This window comes from Mauremys mutica, chromosome 9 (genome assembly GCF_020497125.1).
Source record: "Mauremys mutica isolate MM-2020 ecotype Southern chromosome 9, ASM2049712v1, whole genome shotgun sequence".
Classification (NCBI taxonomy): Eukaryota; Metazoa; Chordata; order Testudines; family Geoemydidae; genus Mauremys; species Mauremys mutica.
This window is the reverse complement of record NC_059080.1, coordinates 77,895,847-77,918,171: the sequence shown is the minus strand read 5'-3', so window position 1 is coordinate 77,918,171 and position 22,325 is coordinate 77,895,847. Positions and strand designations below refer to the sequence as shown.

At 39.2% G+C, this 22,325-nt stretch overlaps 1 protein-coding gene across 2 annotated transcripts in view; it reads right to left on the bottom strand.

The window, feature by feature from the left end:
* Nucleotides 1–22,325, bottom strand: part of TSC22D2 (TSC22 domain family member 2) — a 40,707-nt gene that overhangs the window by 15,078 nt on the left and 3,304 nt on the right. The window contains exon 2 of one of the 2 annotated variants that reach the window (XR_006582193.1): nucleotides 20,626–20,734. The exons of the other annotated variant lie outside the window; for it this stretch is intronic. The gene's annotated coding sequence lies outside the window, so the exon portion shown is untranslated. The remainder of the gene's footprint in view (nucleotides 1–20,625; nucleotides 20,735–22,325) is intronic. 2 annotated transcript variants of the gene reach the window in all.

The following is a 22,325-nucleotide window of genomic DNA, read 5'->3' as shown; positions in this document are numbered from 1 at the left end:
TCTCTCTGTTTGGGATTCTCGGTTCTGGCATAAGCACCTAAGCTGTTTTAGCAAGAAGCTGGTGGGAGGTGAGCAGTGGCTTTATGACTAAGCAGAGTCTGATTCTGGAATTTAGGCTTCTAAAGTGGCAGTTAGGGGGCCTAAGACATTTTGTGAATTTTGTGCCTCAGTTTCCCATCTGTGAAATGGGGATAACAGTGCTTCGTCAAAGAGGAGTTGTTAGGATAAATACTTTTTAACCTTTGGAGGTATGCAATAGAAGAAGCCATACAAGTACCTGAGACAGCTTAAACAAAAAAAAAAATCCCTTGATTTGTTCTAAGATCATTTACAATATGTCAGGCTCACCTTCCCCAATAGGCAACTGCTATTTAGTATGCAGATGCTCTCCTTTCTATTACACCAGAGGAGGAGCCTGTGTTACAGGAAGTGGGGGCAACCTGCTCAACAGGAAGATACACGAGTCTTTTCTTCAGTTTCCCCACCTCTTTCACATAGTCATAGCTAGTCCACATAAAGCAGTTTGAAAATGCTGATTTTCAAAGCCCCATACTAGCAATTCTCACAATAGTCATGGGAGAGTAGGGTGACCGGACAGCAAGTGTGAAAAATCGGGATGGGGTGGGGGGGTAATAGCAGCCTATATAAGAAAAAGACCCAAAAATCGGGACTGTCACTATAAACTCAGGACATCTGGTCACCCAGGGGAAGAGATTTCTTCTCTTCATTTTATAGATGGGGAAGCTAAGAAAGAGGTTGAGACTTGGCTCCTAAAAGGGAGGCCACACTGCAAATCAACAGCGGAGCTCAGATTTAACACCAAGTTCCTGACTCCCATTGTAATGCTCAAATTACCAGACCAGTATATTGTTTCTAAGAATAAGACCCAGTTAGAATCAAAGTGAATTTGGACAAAATGGGTATTTGCTGCTCCAATCACTACATTAACAACATCAAGTGAAAGTATGGAATATTTGCATCCAATTATTTATCTGTTTTATGGTATTGCCTAAGAGCCACTTGTGCTAGATGCTGTACAACCGTGAACAAAGATTGTAAGCTCTTTGTGGGAGGGACAATCAAAGTATAGGACAGGACAACAAGGGAATACAGGCAGAAAAGGGAGAGCACAAGGTAACAGTGACATGATATTGATCAGCATGAGACACAGTGGTCTCAGCACACCAGCTGCCTACCAGTTGCCAAGTTTGTTTTTTAAAATTGATATCATGGCAAAAGAGAATTTAAGAAAGGACCTGAAGGAGGAGGACAAGATATTCAGCCACAAGAGTAATAGTCTACACATTCTTTAAAGGCTTATAAACTATTTTAGAAGGACCTCCAAAATGTGGTTTTATGTTGCGCTAGGGTTGTACGCAAAAGAAAAGTGTGGGTTATTTGTGGCCTACAGTTTATTTTAAGGCTTACTGAATTTTTATTTTTTGCACTCTCTAGGAGCTAACAGGCCTCTTTGGACATATACACAACTCTCTGTTTTAGTGAAGCATTTAATTTGAAGAAGTCACATCATATCCCCCTACTGTGCACTACATGTGTGGGGCACAAAGGGAGGTGAGGATGCACATGGGAACCTGGCTAGTTTTCAGCCAGGGTAGCAACAACGTAAACAGTAACTGTTTCAGAGCAATAAATCCAGCTAGGATCTTATGACACTATCACCATTAATACTTAAAGAAAAGCCACCATCCAAGTCAGAGGCATTTGTTCCCCTTCTCTACGTCTTTTAAAGAATCTTGTGTTAAAGAGGAAAAACTCATGGGGCCAGCAGTGCACCTAGCAACACCTGTTTGAATGGTAAGCAGGAAAAAACATTTGCAGACTTCCCCAGGGAAGCCTCAATAATGACTCATCGCTTTCAAGCAACCAAGTACAAAAAAAGTCACTGAGCCTCCTGCCATGCAAGGTTAGGTTGTGATGAAAGTCTAGGTTTCTTCTAATCTTTTATTTTAGTCTCTTTACGTTTGAATATCACCTCACTATATTTTGTTAGCTCTTGCAGCAATTTATGTTCAGCTTTGTTGACTCAAAATATTCCCAAAAGATGGTTAGCTACAGGAGAATATTAATCCTATTAATTAGTGTGTGGGAGGGGGGGTAGAGAGAGTTGTACGGCAAGATTAAACAGTGTTCTGACAACACTGAAGAAATTCTCACATTAAAGATAGAGTTAAGAAAGCCACCGGTGGTTCCCTATCATGACTAGACCAAGGTAGAAAAATTGATTTCTTCTTCCACAAATTAAGTTTCTTAAAAGGACAAGAAACGTTTAATTTTTTTGTACAGTGATCAGATCATTGAAGTCTGATAAAGTTAAATATTTAGGACTTGAATTTCCCCCACATCAGAGCTCCACTTTATACAAGGGAGATGGGCCATCAGGGAGCTGATTAGGGCTCCCTGATTCTATGCCCACCAGACCCACCATAATTTACTCCTGGGAGAATTTTGGACCAAAAAAAATTAAAAATTCTGTGAACAATATTTTAAAAATCTGCAAAATTCTACATATTTTCAAAAACACAATCACATAAGTTTCATTTTGGTAATTCATTTCAAAACACATGCCAGTGCCAGCAAGTATGTCTGTAACAATACAGACACCGCTCGCTCCCACCCCCCCCCACCACAAAAAAAAAGTTCAGGATTTTTTTTTGGGAGGGGACAAACAGATTCTTTACTAGGCATATTAATACAGAACTTTTGAGTAATTCATTTCAACTACAATACAGAAATGTATTTCCTGTACCCCAAAGAAGCAGTGCAAAGGCTTGGGGGAGTCAGGGATAATGGAAGAGCTGAGGGAGCAGGAAGGAGCCTGGGAGTGAAGCTGGATGTTTGCTGGGTGTGAGTGGGAGAAGTATGGAATAGTTTCTCTGGGGTTGGGGGGAAGCGTTAGAGAGTTGGTGAGCCTCCCCCATGCAGACCATGGCTGATCCCAAGCCTCTCCCATTCAATCAGGCATATCTGCCCCCTCCCACATATGGCCCTGGAGCTTCCCTCCCCCCATATGGCCCTGGCTCAATGCTGTCACCCCACTAGCTCCTGAGTATGTGCCTGTCTGTCCCCTGCCTCCACTAACCCTTCTAAACCCAGTGTGACACACAGCCCCAGCTGCCTCGTGTGCCCCACTCTGCCTCCAAACCTGGCTCCACGGACAGGCTGCTGTGATGAACGCAGGCTACTAGCTGTTATTGCCTGTCAGCCGGCTGTTCTGGTGTCACAGTAGCCTCTGGTGGGCGAAAGGTGGAACTGCAGCACTTCTTGGGCAGAAAGTATTCTCTGCGGGGGAAGGGGAGGGCGCAAAGAGACGGAATATTCTGCACCAGACATGAATTCTGCTTGTGCGCAGTGGTGCTGAATTCCCCCAGGAGTAATAACTTATCTCTCCAACACAACATGCTTAAGGGACATTACACCAGTGAAAACACAGGGCACGAGAGTTGTCACCACTGGCTTCACACAAGCACTAAGTTCTCCATCCACTAAGGGAATTCTTTGGTGCCAACCTAAGGTCAGAATCCAACCACATTGCACATTAAGCAAATCTAAGAACATGACCCTTAAAGGACAGGGAAGGGGAGGGGAGGAAAGGAAAGGAAATCAGTGGAGATTCAAGCCAATAAGTTTGGAAGTTGAACTTCTGACAGGTTAGTGACTTTTTGCATTCAGGGTTGGCAAACTGCTACTGCGCATGTGATCTTGCCATTACTTTCAGCAGTGGTATTAAAATCTAACCTACATAAAACCTACACACCAAAGTAACAAATCAAAATAAAATGCCTGCTACATTTCATTTTAAAAATTGTTAGCTTGTACTAGAAAATAGCAAAACACAAAATCAGTGAAGACATCCTTGCAAAAAAATTTTTGCACGGCTGTCTCTTCAGGACTGAAAACAGGAATTTATAAAGGAAACCATTTACATTTTCTCAGCATTAAAGCAGTAGTAACAGTATAGTTTTACCTTTTCTTGGTATAGTCCATTTATGTTTCCAGGATGCAGGTTTTGAACATCCATGGTAAGACTCTGCTCATTGACATTTGCAATACCCATACTACTTAGCTTAATGACTAAATATGAAATCCAAAACTAGAAGATTATAAATTAAAAAATAAATATTGGTAGATTTATAAAATATATATCTCCTCATAAGAGTTACAAATAAAGTAACTGAAAGCTAGAAAAAAATATTTCAACTGGACTAATGGTCTGTACACAATATGTATGTGAGAGGATAACCTTTTCAGGCCCCAAAACCTGTTTTTTCATATGTTTAAATAAAGGAAGTATTTTGGACCTAAACATTGCCACTTTCTCACAAATGCAAAAAAGGGATTTGTACCTAAAAGTGTCACATCAAATAAAAATACAAAGATACAGAAGAATTACTGAAGTTTGAAATAAGACTATTAATGTTAATAAAATTATGTAATGACATAATAGTAACAAGCATTTTGGCTAATGTGATTTTAGCTCTAGAAGCCACACACACACACTTAGTGTGGCCAGACTGCACACTAGTCAGTCCTAACTTCAAAGCCCTCATCAATATGACACAAGTGCCATTTCATATTTACTAAGCGATATCACAGTAGTATATTTTCTGCTCTCTTTTTACAGCATGCAGTAGTACCCCTTCACTGTTTCTCTGTGTGAAAACAGAGCAATGAGTGCATTGGTTTATTCAGTGCTATGTTCTATAGTGTACAAATGTGTTGCCAAGCAAACTTTAAAGAATCCAATGAAGCTTTGTGCAAGTTTTGAAGAGATTGTTTCAATAAGTCAACTGCAAACAAGACAGAATGATGAACTGCTCATCAACATTCAACAAGTGAACACAATTTATACTCCACAGACCTGGTGAAGCAGAGATCCCGGCACAGGCTAATGCACCACAAACCTTAAATTATATATCACTAACATCTATCAATCTCTCCTACCAGGACTTCAATCTAATGTCTACAAAACCTTAAAGTCAATTAATAATGTGAGAAAACAAATCTGTTTGCTGCTGTTAATGAACTGGGGTAATACATCTTTGACAAGCCATATCCATAAAACAAATTTGAGTTTACTGCAATTTCTCACCATGGGTTCAACAGTGACTGGATACAAAAGAGGACCAAGTACAACATCTCTTCATTTATAGGAATGAAGTTTGTTTCCCCATCAGGGTGACTTAACTTGAATTGAACAAGTGAAACAAATACTTGGCTTGATTCATTTGTTTTTAACTGCCCATAAATAAAATCTTTACATTTTCCCCTCAGTGTAAGTGCATACGTTTAAACAGGACATTTTTATAAACTTACCAAAAAATTAGGGCCTTTAAAATGTCATTGCCAAAATCTCATCCTTTAAAAAACAAAAGGAATTTTAGGTATTTGCACTAGATTTAAACATCCATATTGTTCTTTTAATATGGATGAGCTACTAGCAATTGCTCTGCATTTAAATCCTTTCAATTTAGGTAGTTTATTTCAGATATGCACAGGAGAAGAGGAAAAAACCTCGTATGATGTTTTCAATTCTGTAAAGTTTAAGATTAACGTCTGAGAGACTGAACTGCCTTTGGATTTCTTTGATGTACTAGTCTATCCAGAAAGTATCTTGATTTCAAAGGCACTAAATGAAGAAAATGAACACATTATGTAAATGATGAGATACTGCATGGTGCAAAGCTGTTCATGCATGTATACATTCAATACTTCAGTTCGATTCACATAACTTGTTCAAACAGAATGCTTGGTAGAAAGCAGTTGAAGGATTCCTATGATACTCAAGAATCAAATGGAAAGGACAGAGAACAGATACATAGCAACTCAGACAGATATGAAGAATTTTCAGCTTTTCATACTCTTGCATCTTATTTTCTTGTTCTGGATGCTAAACAGAGCAAAGTTTAAAATACATCCCTCTGGGCATAGCTTATTAAGTGTCCAAGGTGTGAATTTTGAGTTTCATTCGCTAAACCTCACGATCATGGTTCAATCGTTAAGAAACACTATCTTGTCCCAGTGGTCAAGTGCAATACACCATGAAGGATATGCAGATTCAGAACTAATCTTCGTTTCTCAACATATAATCGAGACTATTCTGAATTGCTGCTGCCAGAGCATATATGGTGCAATAAAAATCCATTCATGAAATAGATCCCATGTTATGGTGATAATAGCACAACAATATGGTGGTTTTGTATATGCATAATTTTGAATACCTATAGCCAAAGATGTGCATATTTACAAAAGCTAAAGTACACTAAAACATTCAAAATCCCTACTCCCCAATCCCCTCCACAGAAGTGCTACTTCACCTTAAACTCAAGGATTTTACATCGACCTCTGAACTGTAGGCTAAAGTGTGCCGCAATATATAGGCTGAAAAGGGTAAGTTGAAGAGTAAAGACTTCACATCTGGTTCCTTAAATTTTATCATCAGCAAATCCAACAAACCCTCTCACATTCAGTCTTTATTAAAAAAGCAAACAAAAAACACAGTATCTCCACATCTTCGCATGCCACACCATTCTAATTGCAGACAGAAGGAATTAGATTCTACATCTAAATAGTCAGAAGGGGGAAAATTGCCTCAGTTAGCAAGGGCTGTATCAGTATATAAATCTAACATTAGTATCAGATACCAAAGAACTATGTTAAGAATTTTGAAGTCACATAACAAGCACTCAAAAATTCAGGTTGCCTGTGCAACCTTAATTTAGCCCTCTTGTGAATATGTACAACATAGTCTTTAAAATCATATATTCTCCCTTCCCCTCACAAGACTCATGACTCAGTGAGCAGAATGGATGGTGATCACTGAATGGGTAACTAATGTATATATTTTTTTAATCCTTAATGACTCTAAACCTCACTTTACAGCACACCATTTAAAAACCTGCATTGAATATATAATTAGCATTCTTATGGGCTTCTCTCATGCTCATCACCATAGTATCCAAGTACTTCACTAACGTTAATAAATGTATCTTTACAAAGCCTCTATCAGGTAAAATTGTGGGGTTTTTGAACAGATGGGAAGAGGCACAAATATTAAGGCCAAAGTTGGGAGTGTCTATTCATTCTGAATGCTCAGTTGAAGATGTCCAGGGCATGATTTTTTCAGAGTATTTTGAATTGTATACGTTCAGTGCACAGGTCTGATCGACTTCAGCTGCATTTCTGAGTGCTTAGCTCTACTACAAATTGGACTCCAAGATTTTCAACTGAGCACCCAGAATATGAAGAAAAAAGAAAGTTAGTGGCTACTTGGGAAAAGCCTGGTTTAAGTGACTTGCCCAACATCATATAGCAGCACTGTGGGAGAGGCAGGGCTAGAATCCAATGTTCCAGAGTGGCATTCAACGGACCATGAGAAACAGCCTCTCTCCTCCTGCTGTCCCCTGCCTCACTGACTACACACTTTCCATCTTCTGCAGCAAGTGAGGAAGGAGTCTTACAGGGAACAGCATCATTCAGAACACAACCCTGATTCATTCCCTGAGCACTGCTTGTCCTGTGCACTGAATGAGACAGGGGGCCTGTGAAAAAATATAAAAATAGTATGTGGTCACGTAACTGAAGATCATAATTCATATGCAAAATGAGAGGAAGGAGTACAGGAACCCTTAATTCTGGCATTTCCTAACTTTTGAGCGCTTGATTTGGCAGCCTTAATACCCTTTTAATGTAGATTTTTGGATGCCATTTCCTAAGCTTTTAAAAAACTAAAAACCAAGAAGCTCCACTACGTGGAATCAGATTGACACCCCCCCACGAAAACCTTAAGACCCACAGCACAGAGCTCTGCCAGTTAACAACATTAGTAAGGTGCTATCCTGTGCAGACAACCTCTAAAGGGGAATGAGACATCCTTTGCCAGTGGATTTCAGAGTTGGGGGTGCAGGAGGTGTGTGGCAGGGTGTCAGGGAAGGGAGTCAGGGTGCAGGAGGGGTGAAGCAGGGGGCTCAGTGGGTTGGGGTGCAGGAGGGGAACAGGGTGCGGTGGGGGCTCAGGGCAGCAGGTTGGGGTGCAGGGTGCGGCAGGGGTCTCAGGGCAGCGGGTTGGGGTGCAGGCGGGGTTTGGGGGGCAGGCTCTGGCCTGGTGCACACCGGGGGCAGGGCAGGCTCCCCATCTGCCTGCCTTGCTCCCGTGCCGCTTCGCTCTGGGAAGCAGCTGGAATGTGGGGGAGCAAGGACACAGGGGTGTGTCTTGCTGTTGCTTCAGGCACCGCGCCCAGCATCTCCCATTGGCCGGGAACAGGGAACCGCGGCCAATGGGAGCTGCTGGGGGCGGTGCCTGAGGCAACATCAACACACCCCTGCGCCTCTCCTCCCCCATGTTCTTTCCACTTCCCGGAGCAGTGCAGGGGCAGTGCAGGGAGCCTGCCCTTCCCCGGTGCGTGTCATGCTGGAGCCGCTCTAGGTAAATGCTGGGGGAGGGCGGGCTGTGAGGACCTCGTGGGCCGCATGCATGTTTGAGACCCCTGCTCTAGCAGTTAGATCCTGCCACTTCATCTTCCTTAGCCTGCCCCTTCCACTAGCACATCCCTACCAGCTGTTGCTTCATATCCTCCCCCAACTGCCTATTCCAGAGACTGTCCCTGTTGCCCTGCTCCTATCCCCTCACCCCCTGCCCTAGTCCTTCTGCACATTTAAGCATGTCATGCCATTTCCTCCTCCATGCTGCCTTGGCACTAGCACTAGGGATACAGAGTACCCCTGCTTTCAAGTTTTAGTGCCCAGCATCACAATAGCTCCTGGCAGCCAGCTAGTCCCTCTTCTGAGGCACAGGCAGAAGAGAGAAAGAGACTTCAGCCTCTCAGATATCTTCCATAAGGAGCTTTTCTAAGCTAAGTAGAGCAGATGAAAACAGGAATCAGAGGTACAGAATATTTTGAGACCCTAAAAATGTTGACATAAAAGTGTCTTAAAAAAAAGTCACCTTAGATATGGAGACATTTTGGGCTGCATGGTTTTGCAAAAGCCACCAAGAAGCAAGAAGCGGACTACTGTAGCAGGCCAGACATTAAGAGCATTGTACAGAACGTCAGATGAGATTGGTGGGGAAAACTTGGCATTGGAACCGGGGTGGGGCAAACAATTAAGCTAAGAAAGTGAAGGGACAAGACAACCTATCTAGCGACTAAAACAGGTTTTTAATTAAACAAGACATCCTGGCTTCTCCATTCACTATCAGTGAATATCTAGTCAGAGATCCACGTGTCAGTGATTGGAGAAAAGAAGAGTACCTAAGTAAATTTCTACAGCTCCTGAGGAGTCTGACTGAAACAGAGGTTTTTAAAAATCACATGCCAAACATAAAACCAAGTCAGGGAGTTTCTCCTATGGTAGTGGGGAACCAGAGGCAGAGAGGATTTAGTAACATGCTCTGTTGCAGTTTAGCAGCAAAATTTACTAAGGCACTGGCTAAGGTCGCTGTGTCTGAAAGTCTATACTGCACTTTTGTCAGTTAGAGATGTGTCAACAAACACCTTCCCTCCCCCAGCCCGAGCGACAAGTTTTACTAAAAAAAACCACACACACACACAACACAACACACAGGCACTGGTATGAACAGCGTTCATTGGTCACAAAGCAAGTGGCTACACTGCGTACCTTACAGTGGCTCTTCTGTAGTGGCACAACTGTGCCACTGTAAGTTGCAAAGTGTAGACAAAGCCTACGCTACAGGGAAGCTGCTTCTAGTCAACACCTGATAGCTATGGTCAAGACCATGGAGCACTGAGGAAGATACCTAGAAGCTGTTCTCTCCACCTTCCTTTCTCACAATTCACTGACAGCTTTGCATAGAGTTGAAAAGTATCAGCAACATGCTTCTCTCAGAATCTTTGGGGAAGGGCGCCATTTATTAATGAACCTCTGCTCAACCTGAGCAGAGAGAGGTTCAACACCTGTGGAAAAAAGGTGGCTGGAAGGAAAGAAGAAAGAGGGCCATAACTTGCATAAAAAACAAGGAGGGAGGGAAACAAAAGGTGAAAAGGAAAGCATGACATGAATCAGGCTGCAATGACCAAGCGAGAGGTGAGGTAGAAACAGCACTGGACTCAAAAACAGCACCAGAGTTAATCTTGTCAATGGAGGAGACAGGCCACCTGATCAAATTTGCAGGTGTAAAGTACTGAGAGGTATTACTTCATAGAGTAGAAACTTGTAGTACAGGTGTAGAGTACTGTTCCAAGGAATTCTAACAATCTTCCTGATGGGAGCAGGGGTTGGTGGAACATCAGTGTAGGTTCCCTTTAAGGGTTCTAGCCAAAGACTTGTCTACCCATTTAATCACCAAATTTTTTTTTACACAGAGATATTAATCCCTATTAATCCCCAGCATAAAAGGTTTGTGTGTTGGTATAGCCAATTTCCATGGATTTCTTGAAATAAGCTATTCAATAGAAGCACTCCCTGATTGTGGTACAACTACAACCTCCATAAGGAGTTCTTTAATTTAATTATATCTGTTTGTTTAGATCAAGGGTAGGCAACCTATGGCACGTGTGCCGAAGGCAGCACACGAGCTGATTTTCAGTAGCACTCACACTGCGCGGATCCTGGCCACCAATCCGGGGGCCTCTGCATTTTAATTTAATTTTAAATGAAGCTTCTTAAACATTTTAAAAACCTTATTTACTTTACATACAATAGTTTAGTTATATATTATGGACTTGTAGAAAGACCTTCTAAAAACATTAAAATATATTACTGGAATGTGTAACCTTAAATTAGAGTGAATAAATGAAGACTCAGCACACCACTTCTGAAGGTTGCCGACCCCCGGTCTAGATTCTTTAGGTACCAGGAACCTATACAAACAGGTTCACCAATAAGAAGTCAATATTAGGCTGCAGAACACCACTGAAACATAACCCCTTCTGTAAACCAGTTGTTACAGGCAACTGCATTGAAAACGTTCTACTGATGCTACAATGCACTTGCCATGGAGATGGGGAATTTTACTTAGCCTTTCCCTAAACGTATATTGCACGAAAGCTCTTCTAAAGTAATTCAGAGGACATTGTAAAAAATTAATCTACCCTGGTATATAGCCTTTCCTCCTGAACCCACCATGCTAAAAGTCTCTACAGGATTCCACATGAGAACAGATTAAGTATTTATTCAACACCTTTCTTTAACTTAAGCGGGGAAGACATCAAATCACAATTGTATGCAAAATAAATCAACTTTTGTGCACACAAGGTAAAACTGTCATTTGATTCCTACAGCAACCTAGAAGATTTACTTGGAGTATTTACTTTTTTTAAAAAAGCCCCATACATACTACAGTTCCTGGTCATTATTGGCTCGCATGTGTCATTTATTACCCTTAGGATTGTGGAATTTTGCCTGAAAGCTGCTATATGAAAAGTTGTTCATCCAACAAGTATCATGTTCTCATATTCAAACATATGCATCCTAAAAAGCTTCTCACACAAGTGAGATGACAAAACCACCCTAAACTGGGAAGATATAGTAGCTTAATGTTTTAAATAGCTGCTTCAAAGATACAAACAATGCAATTTTTAAATTCTCAATTTTAGATACTATTTATATAGCATGAGCTATTATAACTTAAGTTTTGAGATAGTCTTGTTTGTATAGGGGAGATAGAAAAGAGCTTCAAGTGCATTAAAAAGGTGCTAAAAACCCTCTTCCTCAGGAAGTGATTTTAAACAGAGAGTCACCTACTTCCAATCCTGAATGCATATATTTGCAGATATCAAAACCGGCTATTATTAAATATGAAACTTATGGTTTATAACCACAACACATGTATTTCACAAGCTTCATCTATTTTCAAATTGATAACCTATAAAAGAACACAGGGCTTTTTAAAGGCATTTTAGACAAATTGCACAAAAATACTGGAAAGCACTTTCCAGTCTTTTTCAGCTGTATTTGAGGTAGGTTAGTTTTGGTCTGTTCAAGAGAAAAGAACTAACTTGACAGGAAGAGCTACCCCACAGGAAAAAACTAACCCACAAACTGATGTAACAAGATGTGTACTTAATGAACAGGTCTGAACTACTATCACCAAGTGTATTAGACTGAGCCATGCAATATAAAAAAAGAAGGGGGGGAGAAGGAGAGAGGTTAAGGGGTGCGGCAGTGGAAAAGAGGAAGACATCTGACTTGGAGAATACCAAGTCCCCCTTTTAAAAATCCACCTTTCCCCTATTAGAGGCCAAATGCAATACTGGGATGGTGTCCAGTGTGAAGTACATCCTAGAGACCACAGCCCAAGTAAAAACAAAAACAAACAAAAAGAGCAAATATAAAGTCCCAGACGTTGATGTACTGCAAACAGAAATACCGAGCCCCCAGATCACATTACTCTGGTAGGTATGCATCCTGATATTATTTAAAAGAACTGCAGCTGATTTAGGAGGGTCTTGTGAGGCTGAAATGAGGGAGGGAATAAGTTTGGAAGACGAGAGAGTCTTAGGGTACATCAATACAGCAATAAAAACTGCAACACTGAGACTCAGAGCCCAGGTCAGTTGAAGAGCTCTGTGTAGCTTAAAAGCATGTCTCACCAGCAGAAGATTGTTCAATAAAAGATATTACCTCACCCAACATCTCCCTCTTCTTAAAAGGAATGAATTATTTAAACAATAAGCTGAATTCACCAGCAAGAATAGCTTGCAATTATTCAGGTGAGTAGCTGTGGGCTGAGAAGACCACCCTTGTTACATAAGGTGTTCACGTGTCACACTGGACCCCCCGGATTAGTTCCTACACCAATTACATTATACGAACACTTGTTCATGGGTCAGCTAAGATTACAATGAAATTTGGGATGACAGAAGTAAGTTTACTAGCCTAATATCTGAGTTTTTTCCATTCCTCTTTTTCCAAGTCAATATTTCATTCTTTATTTATTTGGTTCACTGACTGCAAAGTGAAACCTCCTTTCTTTTTAGAAAGTGCCAAACTTATTAAACAGTAGAACAGACTGCAAAGAGGGTAAATGGGAGGGGCTAGAGGAGAAAGCTGAACAGGACTGAAGGAACAAATACAGATTTAATAAAGTTCCAAAACACAGTTATATATCCTATTAAACCAGGACCTTAATTCCATCCTGCTCAGAGTACTTGCCTTGGAACACCCAACATGAGTTCAGAGAGTCTTGCAAACTTCATATTCTTATATGAGTGTTCCATTTTAGTATGACCATTGGTCAAACTAGGCCACGATCAGCAGGAGTTTTGCAACTGAGTTTACTGGGAGCAGAATGGAGCTCTTAAAGTTCTCCATACAAGAGGATCGTACTGTTTTTGTAGCTGTTTCAACTGGAAAAAAAATATTATTTTGCTTTATAAGTCTTATTTAGTGACAAAAACTCAGATAGTTCTGATACCAATCAAACCATAACCCGCCCCCTCCCCAAAATAATTCAATAAAGCTTGATATTTAAAAAAGAGTTAACTTACCCCTCTTAGGACCCCAATTTTTCTAGGGACAAAGTATCTCCCCCATTAGCAGGGGCAGTAGTGGCTGCCTGCATGCTCCTCTCAACTGTCTTAGAAAGAGGTGAAATGGAAGCACCTTGACTGGATAAAACGGGCTTCATTCAGAGAACTGGAGAAGGAAATAGGCAAGGGGCAGGATGAACTCTGATGCTAGGCGCTCTAGGTGTTTAATGTAGTAGGAAGCTGGCCCTGTTGCTTCCCATTGCACCCCAAAATCAGAATTGAGCTACCTAGACAATTCTAATCACCTCCTAGTAGCATTTAATTCTGTTTTTGATGGAAATTGTACAGCCCTACCAGCAGCCTGTACCTTTCTCCTGGATCTCAAAGCAAGGTGCTGGAGAAGAAGCAAGTTTCCATCCTGAAAAGGGAATCACATAGCCACTAAGAGGGGATTAAAATCAAACAAACAATCTGGCTCATGTATGCAGCATGAGGAAGTTCAGTCAAAGCCAGCTTCGTTGCCTTCCAGTTTGGCCCCGAGATGCTGGCATCAGCTCTTCCATTTCCCTTATCTATTTTGGGGTTGATCACTTATTTCAACTCCCAACATTTATCAACTTCCAATGGCAGAAATGTGGGAGGGAGTAAAGGAGAAGCTTCTAAAAATGGGGAAGGGACCCTTTGAGACCAAGACAGGCTAAATCGCCATTAAAAATAATAGCCTTTGTCTATTATTTCATACTCACTTTTCCAGATGGAGGACATTCAAGGATATAATTACGGAAGAATAAGCCGGGAAAGTCCATCTGTCTCATATTAAGTTAAAAATCACTTGTGGCAAATACTGCAGCAGAGTTGTGTTTACCAGAATCTCAGAAGTTCTCCTTCAGGAGGGGAAACGATCCTGCTTATGTGCATTACATGCCAAAGGAGACAACTATCCCTTTTGCTTTCACCTCCACCCCCCCAAAAACTCTGCACACAATAATGATAAGTAGGACAAATATTCTGGCTTGCATGTGCGTTTTAATTGTATCTAAGCCTGAAGCTTTGTTTTGGTTACAGAATGGATGCAGGAAGTCAACAAGACAAATAAACTGTCCCAGTACATACCTCTGCTAATTCCTGCCATCACTAGATTGATAGAGCTGGATTGAAATAGTATCTACTAAGAGCAAAGTTAAAATTCATTGCCTTTTATTCCTATGGCTACAATGTATAGATGTAGGTTTCAGACTATCAACTGGCTGTAGAAAGAACATTTTTTTAAAACCAAGCAAATTTGTTATTAGTTGAATTCTATTAAGTGTCTGAAAACCCTGAACAAGAAGTCTTGTCACTTCACAAAGTGAGGAAATTTCAGTCAACTGCCATTTGTAACCATCCTTAACTGGAGTTCTCACTTCTGCCTCTTAGAATCCTGTCAAACATTGTGCAGATAGTAAGTAGTGCAAAGTACTTGTTTTTATATCCGAAGGAAAACAAAAACCAGCCAAGAATCAAACACAAGGGACAGGCATTTTGAAATGGTTTACTTAAGCCAACAGTTGGCTAGCTACCTCCGTTTGCCAATTTGAAAGGGTAAGAGTTTAAACATCATTTTGCTGTAAATATCTACATCTGGTGGTTCAATGTCGTCTCATGTCAATATATGAAAAAGGAGCACTCATTTGTAAACAGAGGGTAGTAAGTATAGCCCAAGGTTACATCAGTAACAGGAGGTACAAAAAAAAAAAAAAGTAACTTGAAAATTGGTTACTACAATTCTTAGAATATTTAATTTTTGTTTCAGTAATGTGGGATTTAGGACTTCAAACCCACTGACCTATACTAAAAGGATACTCTACCATTATGGCTGTTGCAGTCAAAACCTTATATCAACACAAGGTATGAAGAGCTGGCATTAAAAGGTATTTATAAGTGCATTGTGCAAGTTATGGAAAGCAATTTAAATTAACTAATCTATTGAAAGGGAATCATTTTTCAATTACAGGAGTGAGGGAAATTTACTGGACAATCCAAATAGCCTATAAATCCAGATTTGGCCTTATTCTTTTTAATTCTCACTGAAAGAAGTTGAGCTGTTAGTTTTCTGCTGAAGTTCATATTACAGCAACAGGAAAACACTCAGATTTAATTTGTTATTCCTCTTTTTGCTCTACTAATTTAGTCCTCAGTTAACATTAAAAGTGGGAAGAACAACAACAACAACAACATCATCATCAGGACTTCTGGAGCTTACATTTTGTTTACCATCTTGCTTGTGCAGAAGCATGCAACAGCTCATGCAGTAGTTGATAAATGCTGTATAAACTGCTTTTGTACAAAGCTATGTGAAAACAATTTATGAATATTTATTCAAATGTTTTGCACATGAATAAAAATGTAAGCTTCGCTTTTTTTTTTTGGCAAGAGTTATAGCAAATGAATTTACCTGCAGAGGCATTCATAGGGTTAACAGAGACTATTTGGAGAAAATCAAATTTCAACTTATATCAGCATAGCTAGTGTAACAAGAGTAGCACTGTGCTCCACCTACTGTCAAGTTGTCCACATCTCTTAAGAGGCAACCAGAGCTTAAAAACACAGTACCTTATGCAAATAAAGATCAGATCGTGGACTACTGTTTTTGCATTCCACCCCTCTCCCCTCACTTCTTCCTGAGGCTTCAATGAACAGCCATTACTGTGAAGCATGTGAGCTTCTCTCTGATACTGTATATGGTGGCAGCTAACTAAGAGCTACAATCCTCTATCATTGATCAGTTTAACATTTCTCTTATTTCCCCCTCAGGTATACTTGCAATATGAAAATGTTCTCACACCAAGGAGCAAGGACAGAACGGATGCAATTAGTTTACAATAACTTCAGAGACTTGAGTGGTGAATTCCTTTCCAACATCTACTAGGGGAAAATATGGAATCCCCTTAACAACATTGTCTTTCATATAGCAACAGAAAGATGAGCAAACAGCCAGGCTTATTGGCCTACTGTTAGGTTGGCATAGTTGACATACACAGCAAAGCGTACCATTCCTTCAATAAACTATCCTATTTCTGAGCTCATAAAGCATACAGATTTGATAGAAGTGGAAGTTCTCTTGTTACACCAAAGAACTTTTATAGAACAGGGAGTGAAAAATGTAGCCTTACACTGCACCTCAACAGTTATCACGCTAAACTTGGGAGAACCATCTCTGGGGATAAGAACAGTTCACTCTTAACTGAAAGAAGTTACCTCACCTCATAACTGTCAGCTAGGGTGCCAACTGCAGAAGTTTGTCATCATGATTTATCCAACACAACTACAAACTGGTCACACTTTATAGCGCTTGCATGATGCCTACTGCAATTTGTGTGTGAGTGCAACTGTTTTCTATTTATTTGGAAGAGATCCATAAAATTTCTTACAGCTAATGCTTGCTGACGTATACAATAAACACAGACAATTCTGATATGCTGACAAATAGCAAAAACTAGTTATTCAGTTCTGTGAATGCCAAGATTGGAAATTGCTATCTGAATCACCAACTGAAAGTTTACATATATTCAGAACATAAATGAAAGATTGAAAAAAAAAAACACATTTAGTAGGGAACATCAAATTGTTTCTCTTCAGTACAATGGCACCTGTGGTCACAAAAGATTCTACAGTACTTTTCATAAAAATGAAACTCAGCATCTGGGCTAAATTCCAATTCTGGTAGTTGGATTCTGCCTGCCTACATTCTCCAGTCAGTCATTTTTTTAATTATACATCTTCACTTCCTCTTCTAAAAACACTTTAGCATTACTTCTGCAAACAGATTATGTGGAACAGTTTCCACATTAGAGAGAATAAGGAAAGAAATAGCTAATGTAGCTATCTATGGAGTAGTGTAGAACCTATTGGGATGAAAGAGGCTTGATAAACCTACCATATTTGATCAGAAGACTCTAGAAGGGAAAGCCAGAAACAAAAAGAGCATCTTTTAGGGACACCATCAATAACAAATTTTTATTTTTCTGTCTGTTATAGCTAAAACACTTCAGCAAAAGAAGTTTAAAATAGGATTTATTTGTTTATTAATTTGACAGCACCTTTGTCCACTTTCCCCACTGCTCAAGAGACCCTCATAAAACAAGGGAGCAAAGAGACTCATTATAAAGTGTACATGAGTTTTAAAGAGTTCTCAGGACACTTCAAACACTATGCCCTGGAAAACAGACTTAACATTAGCCAATTTTAGAAAGTATTCAGGTCCACAATTTCCTTTTAAAAATATTTGTAAATTATGACTGCATCTCATCTTTGAAGGAAATGTTAATGAAAGTTACTTTTAATTGGTTGTATAAAGTTATTTTATTTAAAAAAATCAATTTATTCATTGCTGCTGACCTCATACAATTTAAAATAAAGCTGTGTTAGCATCTGTATGCCATTTGGTATGGCTGATTTTTGTTCACCAAGTTTTAGTTCTATTTTAACTGTGCTTTTCAAAATATGTTTTCATCATGGAGACAGAAGAAGGAACACTGATCTACTTGAAGACACTCATGGCTTGAAACAGGATTTGCCCATATTTGGTTTTTGCGTACACCTAGATATATTCCTTCAGCTCTACTTAGGTGAGATCTTCTGATTTGAGAGACTGAAAACATTAAGCTCTGCAGCTGTGGAGGAGTTAGAGAAGACCTAGTAAACTTAAGAACAAAGTGAAAAGAGGGACAGTATTCAACAACAGCACAATTCAAGCACTGTCATTCATATCTATTTGCATAATCCTTTATATGCTCTATTCCAAAAGAAAAATAATATGCACCCTGAGTAATACATAAAGAGACCCTTATCAAAGTTATGTTAATGCCCATGCAAGGTTTTGTTTTTTTAATTATGAATGAGGCTTTAAGAGCTCAGTTTTACTAATTATAATACTTTATTAGCAACAATTAGCACGCTATACAAATAAGCCATTTAACTAAATAGAGAGAGATACTCCATGAAGAGGTCCTTACAGTCAGGTTTTCAACAGTCTAGCTGCTGTAGCTGACAGTTCACAATTGCAGCCATTCATTAGAGTTCCTGGAATATAGCCTGTGCAGTTCACATTGGTCAGCTATCTCTGGAAAATGATCTGTACTCTGCTCCTTTTCCAACAGGCCTGGTAATATTTTGCCCCAGAAGTCTGCCAAACATGTAGGTGGTTTGAACAAGCTCTCTCAGTAATGTATTCTTTTAAGAGTGGCAACATATTTTTTCAAGTGCCAAAACACAGTCCTAAGCTAGCATGTATGTTTGGACCCAACAGATAGTTTCACTATTTGAGTATCCACCTTTGCACACCTCTACAAAAACAAGACCTTATATTTCAGAAGTGTAGTGAAATACTCCAATTTAATTAGATTTTATTAAGATCTGCAACTCCATTTCACCAAGAACTTTAATTTGTATTTTTTTAAAAATTAAGCAGGAAAGACCAGATAGAATTTTCTTAGTTTGACACTTACCATTTTTCTTCATTTCCCCAAAATATGTGGTAATTTCAACACTTAGATCTATCCTACTGATTAAATGTACTATATCCTTGATCCTCAAATATTGTTGCATTTTATTCAGTTCACTGACTTAATTTGGAGAAGGGAACCAAAACTGTTTGTTATGCAAGTTATAAGAAGTATCTGCAGTCTAAAGCATTTTCCCCTCTTTGTAAAAGCATCTGCTATAATCAGTACAGTACGTTCTTTTTTTTTTTTTAAATCTTTGTTGCATACCAACATTTCTCTATCCCTCGCTCCTGACATTTGAGATTTACTGACTAATCATTTCCTCATTATTCACTGGGTCAACAATAGGACTAGATACAATAGTTTTATTCAAAATCTTGTAAAGAAGAGAACTTAAGTAAGGGTTACTAAAAATCAAATTCAAACTACAGTCTGCTTGCCACCTTACAAGAAACATTTTAGACCTGGTATTGATGAACTATATACACAATACACCTTAAGCCAAAAGTTTCATACTGTCTGCACAGATGCTACCTAACTCTGCATACATCTTATGCAAATTGAAGTTTGTATGAATCCTAGCCTTCCTACTTTAACTTTAAAAACAGTTACTACATTTAAATATGTAACAGCTTACAAAATAAATAGAAACCTTGTATATGCAGAGCTACTTATGAACCATTGAAAGACCAACATTTGAGATTCTTTTTAAAAGTTACCTATATAATGAGTTCATTCTTTTGTCAAACTATAAGTGCTGTAATTTAATCAGAGGTATCAAACATCCAACCATTTGATGTATTTACATGAACCATAATAATCAGATATGAAAATTAAATGTTCATTTTTAGACCCTTCTAGCCCTTATGGTTGCAAAGAAAAATCCTTCAAATAAGTGCCAAATGTAAACTAACAGCATTAGCTTCCTGAGTCCGCAGGCAGCCTAAAAGAAGGATTCAGGGTGTAAATTCTAAAATCTCTATTAATTTCAATCACACAGTCAACTCTAAGCCCAGTGATGACATTTCAAGGTCAAACTATTTCACTGCTGATTGTTTTAGCAGTAAAATGGGTGCAAGTGAGCCCACAGGAGGTTGGAATTTAAGTTGTTGAAAAGGAAAAACTGAACCAAGAACATGGAGGAAAACAGTAAAACTGGAAAGAAACAGAAAGGAAGAAGAAAAATAATAGTGGTCCTGAAAGTGAACATGGTTTTCCTACCAAGTGATAATGAATGCAACAATAAGGTACTGAACAAATAGCTAAGCATTGGTTTATACACAAGGGCCATTCATATTTTCCCCTGGACTTTTTCTGTAGTGTGAGGGAAGCAGGCTATCCTAAATTTATAGTCTAGCCCATGTACCATGATTTAAATGGAAATTTGGCCCCCTCCACTGAATGACTGACACCAGCGTTAGACTATATCACCCCAAGCCTAATTCTCTCTGCTATGCAGTCTCCACTGTAGTCCATTGTACTATACATCGCTAACTGAAGGCAGATTTTGACCCTCCAAGATTTAAACTTTACATTCAAAAAAATCTGAGTTGTTACAAAAAGGCTGCTAGGAAAAGAAAAAGGGGGTCCATCTGTGTCTAGATTGCTGACTGTTCTAGGTGACCTGCAAATAGGGTTAAAAGTCACAAGGAATGCTTCAATGGCAAGGATAAAGGCATTCAAGATATAGTTTACCTCTTTTAGGTCCCCTGAATTCAGTCTTCTCCTGTTAATATTCCCCCAACATACACAATGCTTGTGAATGTACATTCATGGAAGCCCACTGAAGCATGGAACTGGCCTACTTGGGACAAGAGTGAACTGTATTCAGTTAAAGGCACCCTGTCAACTTCAAATCTTCTCAATTACAAAAATGGAAGTAATTCCAGGTATTATATGCGACTTCCACCCCCAACTCCCTCAGCAACTTCTTCCTTCCCTCCTCCCATTAATATTTTCCTAGTTTAAAAAAAAAAAAAGTCTCTTCTGTGTTGCTGCATGAAAGACCCACACAAACAGGGAAAGCATATACACAGGAGAAACAGTAACATTATCTGTACAAAGACTGCTGTGAAACAAAGAGCAAACAAGTCATTTTCAGTTATGTTCTTTGCACACAAAGACAAATGTGATCTAAGTTGACTGTATCTTTAGGTGCTTTCTGCAGTGAACTGTACAAGATTCTGCAAGTTATTTAATTTCTTAAGCCTCAATCATGCAAACTGTCCCATATGGATTGACTCCTGAACAGAGCCCCACTGAAATCTCCACCTGTGTATAACAGCTTGAAGGAATGGGGTCTTTGTTTATAAGGTTCAAAAAGGCTTAGAGCTTTAAACACCCACGCAATGAAGTACATCCAGTACTTTACCCTCACTAAAAGCTAGCCTCATGTTTTATAGGTTTCTTTGGTTAGTGCAATGTCATGGACACTGACTATACTTTCATGTCACACCAAGCAGAAATACATGACTGGGAAGTATAGGTACTTTAAGAGAAACATACAAATTGGGGTACTCAGCACAGAAACTAACAACACATTTCTCCCTTAAAAACAAAACCTTTTGAAAAAGGTACTGATAAGATGGTACTATTGCAATGAAGACAGTCAAGCATTCCTACTGACATTCCCAAAGAAGTTAGGACATGAGGGCAAGAAGGCTGATGAAGCAGAAAAGGCATCCTCTAAGATTTCACTATAGCAAGAGTGCTAAGGGAATATCCACAACAAATGTGATGTCTTTTGGAAGTCTGGAAACTATTTTGAGTTTTATGACAGTCACTGCAGTGACCTATAATAAAGTTAATCTTTTAAGGTAACAGACTCCCAAAGATCTGATACATTTTAGTGCTTATAAACAAACAGCAGTTTATAGTTTTGATAATGACTATAAGAATTTGTTTACTTGTCACCAAACCCCCAATCTCATTATACTGTGATTTACACAGTATATCAGATTGTGCACATGGAGATTTAATAACTATTTTGTACCAGAATATTTCACTGAAACGCCTCCCCTTTAAAAAAAACAACTGGAAATCATTGTTTTGGATTAAGCTCTTCTGGGTTTTAAAGTTACACCTTGTAAGAGAGCTACTGAAATTATGCTCTACCTTCCCCCATACGAGAGCAAGTTTTTACTACTACTATGCACAAGCCAAATTTTTACATTTCAAAGCTTGGTACTTCTTTCTAGATGTGTGAACTGTTACATGATGTCTTTGAATGAGAATATTTTTCATTTTGAAAAGATTATTCTGGTTCCCTAAAGAATGATAGGCACATTTCATCACACATTTTTGTCTTCTTGTTCATAATAATCTGAACTGTAACAATGTATTTAGCTCCCCTTACAACACAAGGTTGCCCCACCAAGATCATTTTCAACCCTTAA